The 14910-nt window shown below is 35.3% G+C and overlaps 1 long non-coding RNA gene across 1 annotated transcript; it reads left to right on the plus strand.

The window, feature by feature from the left end:
- The first annotated feature begins 1595 nt into the window (after positions 1-1595).
- LOC113309329 lies at positions 1596-3404 on the plus strand. The gene is made up of 3 exons (XR_003340525.1): positions 1596-1827; positions 2824-2909; positions 3233-3404. It is a non-coding gene; the product is annotated as an uncharacterized LOC113309329 (long non-coding RNA).
- The last annotated feature ends 11506 nt before the right edge of the window (positions 3405-14910 follow it).

Consider the following 14910-nt stretch of genomic DNA (forward strand, 5'->3'; position numbering starts at 1 on the left):
CTGTTTACTTCTCTGAAAGGATGTACAAAACTAAAAAGAAATCTTAAACAAGATAGTAGTGTTAGTATGGGAGATTTTGCTTTAAAATAAACATCGCCCTTTCAATTGTTTCTTGATAGTGGATGTAGCCGACATATGACTGGTGATCTCTCGTGGTTTGTAACTTCAAGCGACTATGAAGGAGGTCCGGTAACATTTGGAGATGGGATTTGCTGCTACATAAACAAGAAGGGGATGATGAAACTTCCCATTGTTCCTGAAATCCATGATGCAGTATACGTTAAAGGTATGACTGCAAACCTTTTTTCTATTAGTCAAATTTGTGACAAAGGTTATAGAGTTCTCTTCAATGCGAATGGATGTGACATTGTAGACAAAGTTGGGAAAGTAATTTTTCAGGGAACTCGTGGTAAAAACAACTGTTATCTTCCGGATACTCAGTTCAGTAACTGTTGCAATTTGACTAAGGTGAAATCTACACATCTTTGGCATGAGCGTTTTTGGCACATAAATTATCGTCTTCTAACTAAGATCATTAATAAATAACTTGTTATAGGCGTTCACAAAATCAATGCAAAGTTTAATGGTGTATGTGGTGCCTGTCAAAAGGGTAAACAAACGAAGGTTCACCATAAATCATCTCGAGATATTCTGACTAAAGCTTCACTTGATTTAATTCATATGGACCTCTTCGGACCTATTCAACAACCCACGGTTGCGGGTAAGAAGTACGCTTTAGTTATGGTAGATGATTACACCAAATTCACTTGGGTAGCATTTCTATCTCATAACAATGAAACCCTTGATGAATTCAAGATTATTGTTAATAGAATCGAGAACGAACAAGCTCACAAACTAAAGAAAATTAGAAGCGACTGTGGAACTGAGTTCAAGGACATTAAGGTGTTTGAATTTTGTGACGAACTGGGGATTATTCAAAAATACTCACCACCCATTACTCCTCAAGATAATGGAGTTGCAGAAATAAAGAATATGAACATTCAGGAAATGACCAGGGTAATGCTCCATAACAAAAAGTTACCTTTAAGATTTTGAGGAGAAGTTGTTTTCACAGCATGTTATTTGATCAACCGTGTCTACCTACAGTCTAAAAACCTAAACACTCCCTATGAGTTGTGGTACAGTAGAGAACCCAACTTACATGTAAGGACCCTCAAGCTCGTCAACGCTATTAGACCGGCCAAGAGACGATTTAACCGCTAATAACCCGACTAACTAAATACGAACAATAATTTAAAAATAATCCAATGATAATTTAGAAATGAAATTAGTATCACTAGATAGATCTCGAAAAGTTATGCGAAATGGACTGTAAGACCGCGTCAATCAGACATCGGACGAGAAAGATATCGCACGCGCAAGTTGGAATTGGAAATAGTTTGACTTTGACCGTTGACCGTTTGACTCTTGTTGACTCCGACCTTGCCTGGCTTGACCATACCTCTCCTTAGAGTGAGCCTGTGTATAGTAAAAAGGTTACCCCTTAGTGGAATGTTAGACATGATATAATATTGAAAATGAAATTAAAAAGAAGTTTATCTTCTCCTCGGAGTAAGCTAGAGGTGTTGAGTATATAGAAAACTTTGGTGAGTCATGACTCACAAAACACGGTAGTATAAGATTAGAGTTGTGGGAAATATAGAACAAAAGTTATAAATATATTTGAGAGAGCCGAATATATCGAAAGAGACTTGGCTAGCTAGATTGTTTGGGAAGAGGAAAATATATGATGATAACTAATGGTGTTCTTGATGGGTTTGTTGATGGAGATGATGATTGTTGATGGAACAAGTTTAAACAATCAAGGTAACATTCCTAACTAATTATAGAATGTAAATGATGATTTGGGTGTGTGTTAGATATAGAAAATAACTTAGAATCATTTTAGGAGATGTGTATGAAAACCATGATTTTATGTGAATTAATTTATATTCTCTGTCCTATAACTATACACTTCTTTAGATGCCTTAGAGACTTAGTTTGACATAGCTCTATAAATGGAAATTGTAGTATGCCGGGTGGGGATTCTGTACATACAAAGTGTGTTCAATTACGTTTAGTAATGAGTTAGATATCGTTGATCTAAAACTAGTCAGTCGCAGCTGAAATTATGTGTAGACAGTCGCTAGAAACCATAAGTATGAGATGTTCTTGGTAGGTTAGAATGAGTATCGGAAAATTATCAGTACACAAAACTTGTAGAGGGAGAACCTTAGATTCTAAAGAGACTAATATTGATCATTTTGGAGTTAAAATGAATAATCTAGAGACCATCAAAGTTGGATCCGTATGCAGTTTCAAGAGTTATTATTTCTGAATATGAACTTCCTTTGTGGAAATGATGAAAAATGTCCATTAACTGTTCGTGAAAATGACCGAGTCAACTCGGTGAGCCTGAGAATCAGATCAGCTGACTTGTTTTTCAGATCGAGTTAGTTGGACAGGATTAGTGGACCGGTTCTGTGGGTCGCGCTGTATCAGGCCCATGGGCATGAGCATTGGGCTAGAAACCTTAATTTGAGTTTTTGGACCACTTATAGTCCGAATTAGCTTTCGGTTCCTTCAACAAAATTAAAATTGTAGGGTTTTTCGAGGGATTTCCAATTACACCCAATTCGACCCCTTTTGGATGAGTAAATAATTATTTATGCCCAAATTACTTATACCAGGTTACAGGATTATTGATAAAATTAGAACCATTAGTTGTTTCACTTAGCCCACAACTAGAAGCTTGCATGATATTGTGCTATGACTGTTGTGTGAGCCTATTGGCTAATTTATTAGAGTGTGTGTGATTAACAGTTAGTCTTTATTAACAACGATTGACTCCAATGATGATCTGGTGGATCGCGGATCTCGAGGTGGGTGTGGCTTGTCTTCAAAAAGAGGTGGGAATCGATAACGAACTCTCTTGTGTTCATTACTGTTTTTCATGGTCATTCGCTTTTATGTTGATGGTTCCTCATATTACGGGTACTCCAACCCGATATATAGGCCTTATATGCTTTGGGGACTTTCCATGTTTGCCGGTATGGAATGGTGCCGAGGCCCGGGTTTTCCTGGTAGTATTTATTACTTTTAATATCTGGAGGAACCTTTAACATTCGAGATGAATGTGTTTTCCGTGTTTTGATGAATATTTGAAAGTTTGTTATATATTTTCTCTAAGCACCCCTTTGGGGATGATGTGCTCATTCGTTTCCCACTCCAGTTTCAGATAACAGGTTCGATAAGCGTTCGCGAAGATGATCAAGATTGGATGATTCTGCTTTATCTGTTTTTATGTATATACTTGGTTTGAAAACCAATACACTATTATATATGTATCATTGGAGAGGAATTTTGTATATATTTTTACAGAGAGGGTTTAGATTTTGGTTTAATCTTTTATTAGAATTTTTAAAATATTGCTTAAGTAGATGTTTTAGATTCATTATGCCTCAGAATGTAGAATATTGACGTAGAGTTCTTAGTAGGTGGACTTAGGGGCGTCACATTACACTATCTCAGAGTGTTCGGAAGTAATTGCTACATTCTAAAAGATCGAGAACATAGAGGAAAATTTTATACCAAAAGTGATGAAGGTATCTTTCTTGGCTATGCCTCTGATAGTCGTGGTTTTTGAGTGTTTAATCTCAGAGCACAAGTTATGATGGAATCTGCTAATGTTATCATTGATGATATTAGTAATTTTCATCATGATAATCCTCCTGCTGAATTGACTCCAACTGAGACAATTGAAAAAGTCAAAGAAATCCCAGAATCAGTTGAAGTTATCCCACACTGTTATTGATCCAGATATTTCTAGTGACGAGGAGAAGAGCTCTGATCAGGATGCTCCTGTTGAACAAGAGCGTGTCCCTCCTCGACACCTCTAGGTTCAAAGGAATCATGATCCCAATAGTATATTGGAGGTAGAGATTATACTACGAAGACAAGAGGACAATCTCAAAATATTTGCAATTTTGGTTGTTATCTTTCACAGGTAGAACCGAGAAATATTGATGAAGCTCTTAGCGATAACTTTTGGGAGAATGCAATGCATGAAGAGTTAAATCAATTTCAAAGACAAGACGTATGCTAACTAGTACCTTGTCCCTCCAATATCAATATTGTTGGTACCAAATGGATATTCAAGAATAAGTCTGATGAATTTGGCATAATTGTCAGAAATAAAACCAGACTTGTCGCTCAAGGATATTCACAGATTGAGGGTATCGACTTTGACGAACCTTTTCTCATATGGAACGCCTTGAGTCCATTTGGTTTTTATTAGCTCATGCTTGTTTTCTTAAGGTTAAGTTGTTTCAAATGGACATAAAATCTACGTTCCTAAACGGAAATTTAAAGGAAAAAGTCTATGTCGCTCAACCTAAGGGTTTTGAAAGCCCTAATTTCCCAGATCATGTCCTTAAGCTTAAAAAGGCATTATATGGGTTAAAACAAGCACCTCGTGCCTGGTTCGAAAAACTAACTACTTCTCTTCTTAGGAAAGGTTTTTCGAGAGGTGGAGCTGATAAAACCTTGTTTACCAAATGGAGTGGGAAAGATGTTGTCATTGCTCAAGTCTATGTAGATGATATCATCTATGATTAAACTTCTGAAAAACTTGCAAAAGATTTTCAAGTCTCTCTTGGCAACGAATTTGAAATGAGCAATGTTGGTGAACTAAAATTCTTTTTAGCATTACAAATTCAGCAACATAAGGATGGAATTTACTTATCTCAAGAAAAATATGCTAAGGATCTTGTCTCAAGGTTCGGTCTGGATAAGTCAACTCCAAAACTCACACCTATGCCCACCACTGGTAAACTACATAGAGATGAGAAAGGAACAAATGTGGATCAAGAACGGTATCGATCTATTATTGGTATCCTTTTATATCTTACAGCTACTAGACCTTATATTGCGTTTATTGTGGGGTATTATGCTAGATTTCAGGCTAATTAAAAAGGAATCTCATCTTGCAGCTGCAAAAAGGATCTTACGATATGTCAATCACACGGTCGGGTATGGTCTATCTTACACTTTTGACACTAACACTGATCTTTCTGCTTATTCAGATGCTGATTGGGAAGGATATGTGGAAGACGGAAAAAGTACATCAGGGGGTTTTTACTATGTAGGACGAAATCTTGTGGCCTGGCATAGCAAGAAACAAAATTCACAATTCCTGTCCACATGTGACGCAGAATATATTGCTGCTGGCTCATGTTGTACTCAACTTATCTGGATGAAACAAATGCTTGTTGATTATGGAATTGATACTGGAATAATGAAGATCTTTTGTGATAACTCTAGCGCGAGTCGAATCACAGAGAACTAAGCACACTGATATAAGCTACCATTTTATTCGAGATCTATATGAAAATGGCATCATAAATATGGAATTTGTGCCTTCCGAACAACAATTGGCTTATATTCTTACCAAACCATTAGATACTGCTATATTTCAACACTTACGGCAGTGTATTGGTGTTGTTTTGGTTCATTAGTCATTCTAAAACTCTTGCCCCTGCGCTTATCTTGATCTGTCGGGCAATTGAATTTGGAATTCCAGTAAGTGTTGCTTCAATTCTACATTTGTTTCGGTAGTTGATTTTCTATCAGGTTTCTTAGTGTAATGTCCAAAGAAATCCTTCTTTTCTTGTGAAAGTAAGGTCTCTCTTGTTGTTCTTTCGGGAATGACATTATATGGGGAAGAGTTCTTAATTGAACTTGTGCTTAATTACCAAATCTTTGTGGAGAGTGCGGCTGTGGAATATTATAGGGGCTATTTTGTATCTTTATAAACTCCTTGATGAGTGCATTTAGTTTCGACTATATGATTGCATCTAAAAAGTTGATATGTCTTTGGTCATGAAGCGTCTCTATGGAAATTTCATTAGGATCCCACTAGTTTTCGTACTTTTGCCAAATTTATTGACAAAAAGGGGGAGAATTAATGTGTAGTTCACACTACAAATACATATGGTTTTCGGATCATTATGTAAGGGGGAGTGGTTTTCATGTGAGATGAAGTATTGACTAGGGGGGGTGATGCATATCACCATAGTATTGTTGTCAAAGTTGTGATACAATTGAACTTTGATGATGTGTAATAATACTATGACATTGTATAACAATAATTGAGAGTTTTTGTTTTCTCATTGTTATGGCTACGGATCTTCAACAACGATGATGTTGCATTGAATATCTTTGGAATCATTGGAGTACTTGGAAGTGACGAAGATTTCGAGTAATGTTGAAGAACCAAGGAGATCAAATATGTTGATGAGAAGCTGCAACGTTTATTTATTTAGTATTCCATATGTATTGATAGTTTTGTCACTAAAATTGACAAAGGGGGAGATTGTTAGAGCACTGCTCGGTCGAACTCGCAAGCATTTCTATCTCAAGCTTGTTTGTCAAGTTTAGTTTCCAAAACTATAAGTCTTGATTTCTAGTCTACTTATAGCTAAGTCTCGGACTAGGATAGAAAGTGTAGTTGAGCTCTAGACTCCACGGCGTTCATCATGCAAATACGAAGAACTACTCAAGGAACTGGTGGATCTTCATCGACAAAAAGGTATGTGGAGACTTGAACTTATCTATTACTCAAAATTCTATCTACACTATCTCCTATCTTGAGACAAAACTCGTATTGCTATATAAACTTCGATTATACACATTTGTTATTTCGAGCCGAGTTCATCTCGCTTATCTATTTCTCGAAATATGTGTTGGTAAGCTTTCGCTTTGGCCAAGTTCATCTTTACTCGTGACAGAAGTCATGTTAGTTATTTCAATCTCTTGAAAATCGCGTTGATGAAAAATAGTATGTGAATAACCACTATATAATATCCTCTAAGAATGTTTCAATGATTGAAATGAGAGTTTAGTATATATAACCATGTTTGGATATAAACATTGTATGTAAACTCGTACTTGTGTAAGTCCAAAATCCTTGAACCAAAGTATGCGTACTTTACTTGTTCAGGATGACCGAAGCTAAGTCCGTGTACCCGTACGCGTACTATCGGAAGTTCACATCCCATGAATTTCTGCTGGAGTTTGTGAACTGAAAACAAGTTCAGTCCGGGTACTTAAGTACTTAAGTGGGTTATTTTCTAAAAACAGTTTAATTCGTGAACTAAGACATTTATAAATTAAGGAATGCAATCTTTGCAAACCGTGGCTATAATGTTCATGAATCGATTCGAGTGAATCAAAATTGTTTTTACTTCGATTGTGTCTTGTATACTTCTATGAGATCTAAGCAATTGAACAACTCTCTAACTAGTTCATTTGAGTCATTTGAACTAGTTGTGGTGAAGATGAATAAGGTTGATATGAAAGTGCTCATATGGCTAACCATTGGTTTATTGTTGAACCAACTAGGTGTACACGTTTAGGTACGGTTACTCAAACCTAAATAACGTTACATTTCATTTGCGTATAACAAGCTAAGTTCGATCTAACAGTTGAAAGATATTAGCTTGAATCTAATCAGGTTTTCATCTAAGGGTGAATATTTGATGCTTTGTTACCAAGGTAGCATTGATTGCAAACCCTGATTTGAAGACTATATAAAGGAGAACTCTAGCAACTGGGAAACCTAATACCCACGCCTCATGTGTGATACTAGTTGTATAATCTAGAGCCGATTATCCTTTAACCTTAAGTTTCTATCGAGACCCTGTAGGTCAACGACTTGAAGACTTCATTGGGATTGTAAATCCAGACCCAACTATTTTTTCTGTAGTTGCATGATCTGATCTTACTGTTTCTATCGTGATTGAGTACAATCATAAGATTGGATTAAGATTAATTTCTTCGATAGGAAAGATAGAAAAGTAGTCAAAAACATCTTCGTCTCATCGTTTGTGATTCCACAATATCTTGTTTTGCTATTCGATTAAGATTATTGTGAGGTGATTGATATTTCTAGGCTGTTCTTCGGGAATATAAGTCCGGTATATCAATTGGTTCATGTTCACCTTGATTTATAAAAAGACGGAACAAAATCTCGTAGGTGTTTCTGTGGGAGACAGATTTATCTATTCAATAGACTTTTCTGTGTGAGACAGATTTGTTTATCATGTCTTCGACTTTGGGTCGTATCAACTCTTAGTTATGGGTGAGATCAGCTAAGGGAATCAAGTGCGTAGAGTCCTACTGGGATTCAGAGGCGTAAGGAACATGACTGCACCTTAATCAGTGTGAGATTAGTTAGGGCTTAACTACATTCCAGTCCGAAGTTAACTTGATATTTCGACTGAAATGTGTTATGTGCTTGATCCCTTCATGGTACAGTTCGGGTACGTAGGTAGGCGCATTGTAGCCTAACAATTTGTTACTCATATCATCTAATTGGAAGATGGTTGCAACATGTTTTGGTAACTTATACCATCTATCTCGACATGTGAGACATAGTTATAATCATTTACTGGATATTCGTACTTTCTATCAAGCCATACGATGTTGGCATACAACAATCGCGAATTAGGCATGGCTAGAAAAATGGAAGCTAACTTGCAAGTTTTGGAAGATTGTATGGGACACTTGCATCATAAGGCTGCGAGGAGATGATGGCACGTGTATAGCTACTGTATACTTTAAACAAGCAAGACCAGTGCATGCATTGTCAAAGAGGATCAAGGACTCGGAAAATAGGTATGCAATGACCTATGTGCTAATCTTAGACCTGAACAATGTGAAATGATTAGGGTACCAAGTACACCACAATATTTTCGATATCATCCTATAAGTATGGTACCTCGTGTGATCTAATATAGACAGAGACTGTCAAGAAGATAACAACCACAAGGTCTACACTTGGTATACAGTTACTAGTTCGAAACCAAACCGTAATTATAGGGATCAACCCAAGTGATTGGGATTAACGTACAATGTATTTACTTTTAACTAAAACTATAACAATAATTATAATTGCAGAAAGTAAAAATAAAGACACAACAAGATTTTGTTAACAAGGGAACCGCAAATGCAGAAAAACCTCGGGAGCTAGTCCAGTTATGAATACTCTCATAATGAAGACCTTATACAAAGACACTACCAACTCGTACGGTTGAGACCAAGTAAAACTACCCTTAGTTACCTAGTTCTCCCAATATCCCTGGGCCTACAACCAATCTGGCCAACACACGTGAATCAGAAGATAAAGTCCACTATCTTAAGTTTCTTCAGTCTCTCTGAAGACTTTAAGCACTCAACCCTTTAGATCTTCTTCTAGAAAATAAAGGAATAATCTGTTTGGTAACCACTCCTATCCCAGGAAATCAATCAGAGATAATATAGTTGAGTGTGACAAAGGCTTTTTGGTTTAAAATCAATTTAACTCCTTTGTAGGGTTTAAAATCTCAACTTGAGTATCAAGGAATATCTTTGAACAGTTAAGAAATAAGATTTCAGCACATGTTCATTATGTCGACATCTTGAACTTTCCTATTTTTCAAACCCAATCTCCAATCACACAAACTCTAAAATGTACGTGACTGTGAAAATCGGTTTTGCCTATTGGGACCGGTTTTACCATGGCTCGTAAAACAAGTTAGGATCGTTTCTACCTTGACTCCTAATGTAGGTAGGGATCGGTTCTACCTTGGATCTCAATATAAGTTAGGATCTGTTCTATCTTTATTCCCTATATAGGTTAGGATCGACCCAACCTTATGATCTTCAATGAAAACCGGACCATCAATCCTCTTGATTTTCTTTCAACTACGAAACAAGTTTGCACATCTACTTCCTTAAATTCATGTAAGTAAACATAGTTTTCTAGGTATGAAATCAAACCTATGTTCACTACACAATCTAGTAACGAGTTACAAATATTATGTGGATGTAGCAATTAAGAATCTCAAAAGATAAGCATTATACTTCGTAATTTAATATACCAATATAAAGCACTTATCACTATTGATATATTTTTCCTTGACGCTTTTATTACAATATGATGATCAAGTGTATTATACTAGAGTTTCATATGTATAACTTTTCATGTAATGCTTTTTCAATAAGAAATGACTTGAAAGCTTATGATATAGAAATGGAAACAAGTTAAGTCATGTATTACTAATCTCAAGTGGAAAGATGATGTTATCGTTGATGTCGACATGTCTTCGGAATCTTTAGGTCTTCATAGTAATACTTGTATGTCTCAACATTTCTAGACTTCTTAGTTCTAACCTAACGAAGTTGTTGGCGGGTTCAACCGAGCAATGCTCTAACAGATTATAAGACTTTTTCTTGTTGGAATTCGGATATGTCATAGTGATTCTCGTTTGAACCCACAAGTTTTTATATCTCAAGCTTGTTGTCAATGTTAGATGATCAAAACTATCTCTTGATTTCTAGTCTACTAAGTCAAGTCTCAGACTAGGTTGGAATTTGGTAGTTGAGTATCTGACATCACCCTCGAAGACTGAAGATGGATGAAGACATTCGGAGAAGTACTTCTTTTATCAGGTATATGAAGAGTGAAGCATTCTATTTTACTCACTATTTTACCATTCTATATGTTGAGACTATGTCGTATGACTTCTAATAGATTTACAAAGAAGTTTCAGGTCAAGCTTTCCTTGTTAAAAATATCGAAATATGATTTATGCATAGATGTGCATAGTTCCTTAACAATATTAGTTCGAAACAATTTATTGTTCGAGAATCAATTGAAAATCACCCATATAAGTGATTTTATCATTTGAGAATGTTTCAAACATCAAAAGAGAGAAATTCGTGAACTTTTAATATCTCTACTCAGGTTAGATATCTGATTTCATAAATATAGAGAAGGTTGAAACCAGTTCGCAAACCACAAGTTCAGTTGGGAACACTTCATGACCCCCCGGTTCAAGAACCACGGTGAACTGAAATTTTGGTTTTGGTATAAAAGGCTTAAGGTTGGTCAACCCAGTTTACCAAATGTGTCCACCTGAGTTCATAAACCGAGTAGGGTTGGAAAACCCAGTTCACAAACCGTAGTCCCTGACTCGTGAACTTTAGCCTTAACGGTTCACGAACTGTTTCGCCAACAGTCCCAGTAGAATTTAACATATGCTCAAATAATTATTTTTAAAATATGTTTATCATTGCTAAGCCTCTCTTAAAACCTTCTAAGACTTCACTGATCACTAAAGCACTTATGTGATTGCATCATGATTAAACTCTTAAGTGTTTAGTGAACATCAACTTGCTTTTAGTTCGAAAAGGCATATTTTCCAAATTAGAACGGTCATTATACACGGTTCTGTTAATGGACCACTGTGCATATTCTTTCATTGTATTTTCAAGAGTAACTGTCATTTTTTTTATTGAAACCCTAATTAGAGTCTTATCTAAATAGAGAAAGCGTTTGCTTGATTCTCAAGTTATCTTAGCTTGAATTCTAAGCAACCCTCAGTCTTGAAAAACTATAAATAAAGATGCTCTTTCAACTGGGAAATTCAATCCCTAATACTTTGTGTCCTAGTTGATAGATAGAGCCGTCCTCTATGAACCTAGGTTTTCTCTGAGAAATATAATGAGGTTTACGACTAAAAGGCGTCGCTTTGTGGATTAATAAAGCCAGGTCCGACTATCTTTACCTTGATGGTTCGTGTATCCCTGTTATCGAGGTTCTCGTAATCTCTTTCAGGAAATATATATAGATCCTAAAGTTCTCTTAGTCTCAGACTTTATGATTTTTCAAGATAGATATCTGAAAAGTTTTCTTAAGTAATAAGTTGAAGATTGTTCTTGAGAGGTGGTAAAAGATTCAGATTGCGAGGTTTGATAGCTTTGTCTATCGCAAACAGATTTCCAAGTCGTGATCTTTGATGTAAATGGAAATCAAATAGGCTTATATGTTAGAGACAGATTGGTATCAAAAGTATTCACTTAGGTTAAAGAAACTCTTAGGATGTAAACGATGTCATCTAAGAAAATCAATTGTGTAGAGCCTTGCGAGGTTAAAGAGACATAAACTTGGAGGGTGGATTCGGTCTCAACTATATTCTAGTATGAATTCTGATAGTAGGCTAGTGTCTGTAGCGGCTTAATACAACTCGACGTTCAAACCTGGACGAGGTCCCGAGGTTTTTCTGCTATTGTAGTTTCCTCGTTAACAAAATTTCTTTGTGTATTGCTTTACTTTTTACTTCCGCATTGTACTTATGTTTGATATAACTAAAGTAAAAGCAAGTGATTCAATAAACAACCTAGACAGTTTTTAACTAAAACTGTATACAACCTACAAGACTTTTTCTCGAGAATTCATATCTTGAAATATAGATTACAAGACTTGTTCTTGTTGGAATTCGGTTCGTGTATTGTTCTAGTACTTACTGGGTTGATCTTGGATATTGATTTTTGAGGTCGTCTAAGTGTTCTTGTTCACAATCAGGTGAACACATCTTTGATCTAAACTACTGATTGTACAAGAAAGATAAACCGTTATACATATTGTTCAAGGATCATTAAGTTGGTCAATTTGTAATTGTATTAGGTTTTGTCTTATCGGTCCAAATAAAAAGTTGGTGATGTACTTGGTACCCCTTTTCAATTGGTATTAGAGCAGGCAAACATTGGACCTAACAAGTGTGTGTTTGTAGAAATCTTACCTATAAACATATCGAATATGGAACACACAGGTTTCGATTTTGTTAAAAGTTTGAATTTAACACCTGAGGAAATTTTCTCATCACGATCATTATTTGAAAACCTTCATGAAATCACCTCTAGTGAATCTACTAGATAAGTTCATCTTTTTAATGATGTAGAAATTGTTGATAAACATGCTTAAAAAAACAGTTGGATGAAATTTCCTATGAAGGTGACTCAGATATTGATAGAGATGTTGATGAGGAAATCTCAGAGTACACCGAGATGTTGAAACCTTTGGAAAAGAAAAATTTGACGACTTCTTGTCTTATACCTTTTCTGACTCCTCTATGTCGAGAAAACAAGAAATTGAGAAGAATTTACAGAGTTATTTATGGTCGGAATCACCATAATGAATCAAAATTAAAAAAATTGTGAGGAAGACCTACATACAAAGTCACTTAAATGTGATAACCTTCGTGAAAATTTTATTTGTTGAAAGAATGAAATGACGAGGGTACCAAGTACACCATAATCTTTTAAATATCAAACTATTAGGCCGATACCTTGTGATTTTGCTGGTTAAAAAGATTTTCTGGTGTCTTGCTTTACTTTTATTTTTCGCACGATATTGATTTATTTTTATAATTAAAATTACAAGAAAGTTGTACATTAATCAATCCTTGTGATTTAAAAATTTTCTTTAAAGAGATTATGCAAGGATGTTTTCTTATCTACTTTAATCTTGTATTAAAGTTCACAAAATAAAATAGTCTATGGGTTTCGTACGAAAAACTTGGTGGTGTACTTGGTACCCTCCCCTTTTCATTAACCAGTGAGAAAATTAGATGCTCATGGATTTACTAAAAACCATGAAAAAACGACATAGAATGAATATAAGACAAACTCTTAGAACGATGATGAAAATTTTCAAAATTCCAATCCTTATATTCCCCTTGATCGTTTATAGCCTATGGAATGAATATTATTTAAGACCCCGTTAGAGAATTGCTTGGTTGAACCCACCAATCGTTGGTATGTCAATGTTGGTTGTCATATTTTAGTATCAAAACTCATAAGTCGCTTGATTAGATTACTAGAGTCAACTTCGATAGGTTAGACTAGGAAGTATAGAAATGTCGAGACATACAAGTACTAATCTGAAGACATGAAGATTCCGAAGACGTATCGACATCACGATAACATCATCCTTCCACTTGAGGTTAGTAATACATGACTTGACTTGTTTCCATTTATATACCGTAAACTTTCAAGTCGTTTTTGATTGAAAACATAACATGCGAAGTTATATATATGAAACTCTAGTATAATAAACTTGATCATCATATTGTGATCAAAGTGTCAAGGAAATATATATCAATACTGATAAGTGCTTTATATTGGTATATTGAATTACGAAGTATAATGCTTATCTTTTGAACTTCGTAATTGCGACATCAACATAATTTTTGCAACTCGTTACTAGATTGTGTAGTGAACATACGTTTCATTTTATACCTAGAAAATTATGTTTAATTACATGAGTTTAAGGAAGTATACGCACAAACTTGTTTCATAGACGAAAGGAAATCAAGAGGATTGATGGTCCGGTTTGTATTGAAGATCTTAAGGTTGGACCGATCCTAACCTATATTGGGAATCAATGTAGAAATGATCCTAGCTTATATTGCGAGTCAAGGTAAAACTGACCTCAACCTATATTGGGAGTTAAGGTAGAACCGACCCTAACTTGTTTTAGGAGTCATGGTAGAACCGGTCCAATAGGCAAAACCGATTTCTCTAAGTCACATACCTTTAGAGTTTGTGTGGTTTATAAATTGAGTTTGCGAAATAAGAAAGTTCAAGGTTTGACATAATCAGTAATTTTGAACATATGTTGAAATATTATTTCTTAATTGTTCAAAGATATTCCTTGATACTCAAGGCGAGAAAATAATAGAGAATATTTTTTATATTTTCGACATCAATATGTTTTATTTTACCAGCAACCAAAACATATCTCTGAGAAGATATATTAGTTAACTGCTAGTTAATATTGAGTTTTCCATGAAGATTTCGGTTATACAGTTGGATATTGGTTGGAATTAAACAAAACCGAATTTAGGTGTTTTATTGCATATCTTAAGAATATCTTCGGTTATGGAAATTATTTGGTGTCCAAACCACCTTGGTCTATAAATAGTGAGTTTTTTTCTTCTTACAAACTTATCTTGAGCCAAGCAAACTTCATCTTTGTTGTTTCTGATGTAGCCGGCTAATAGTATTCTCGTAACACTATCTTGGAGA

This window comes from Papaver somniferum, chromosome 9 (assembly GCF_003573695.1).
Source record: "Papaver somniferum cultivar HN1 chromosome 9, ASM357369v1, whole genome shotgun sequence".
Lineage (NCBI taxonomy): Eukaryota > Viridiplantae > Streptophyta > Magnoliopsida > Ranunculales > Papaveraceae > Papaver > Papaver somniferum.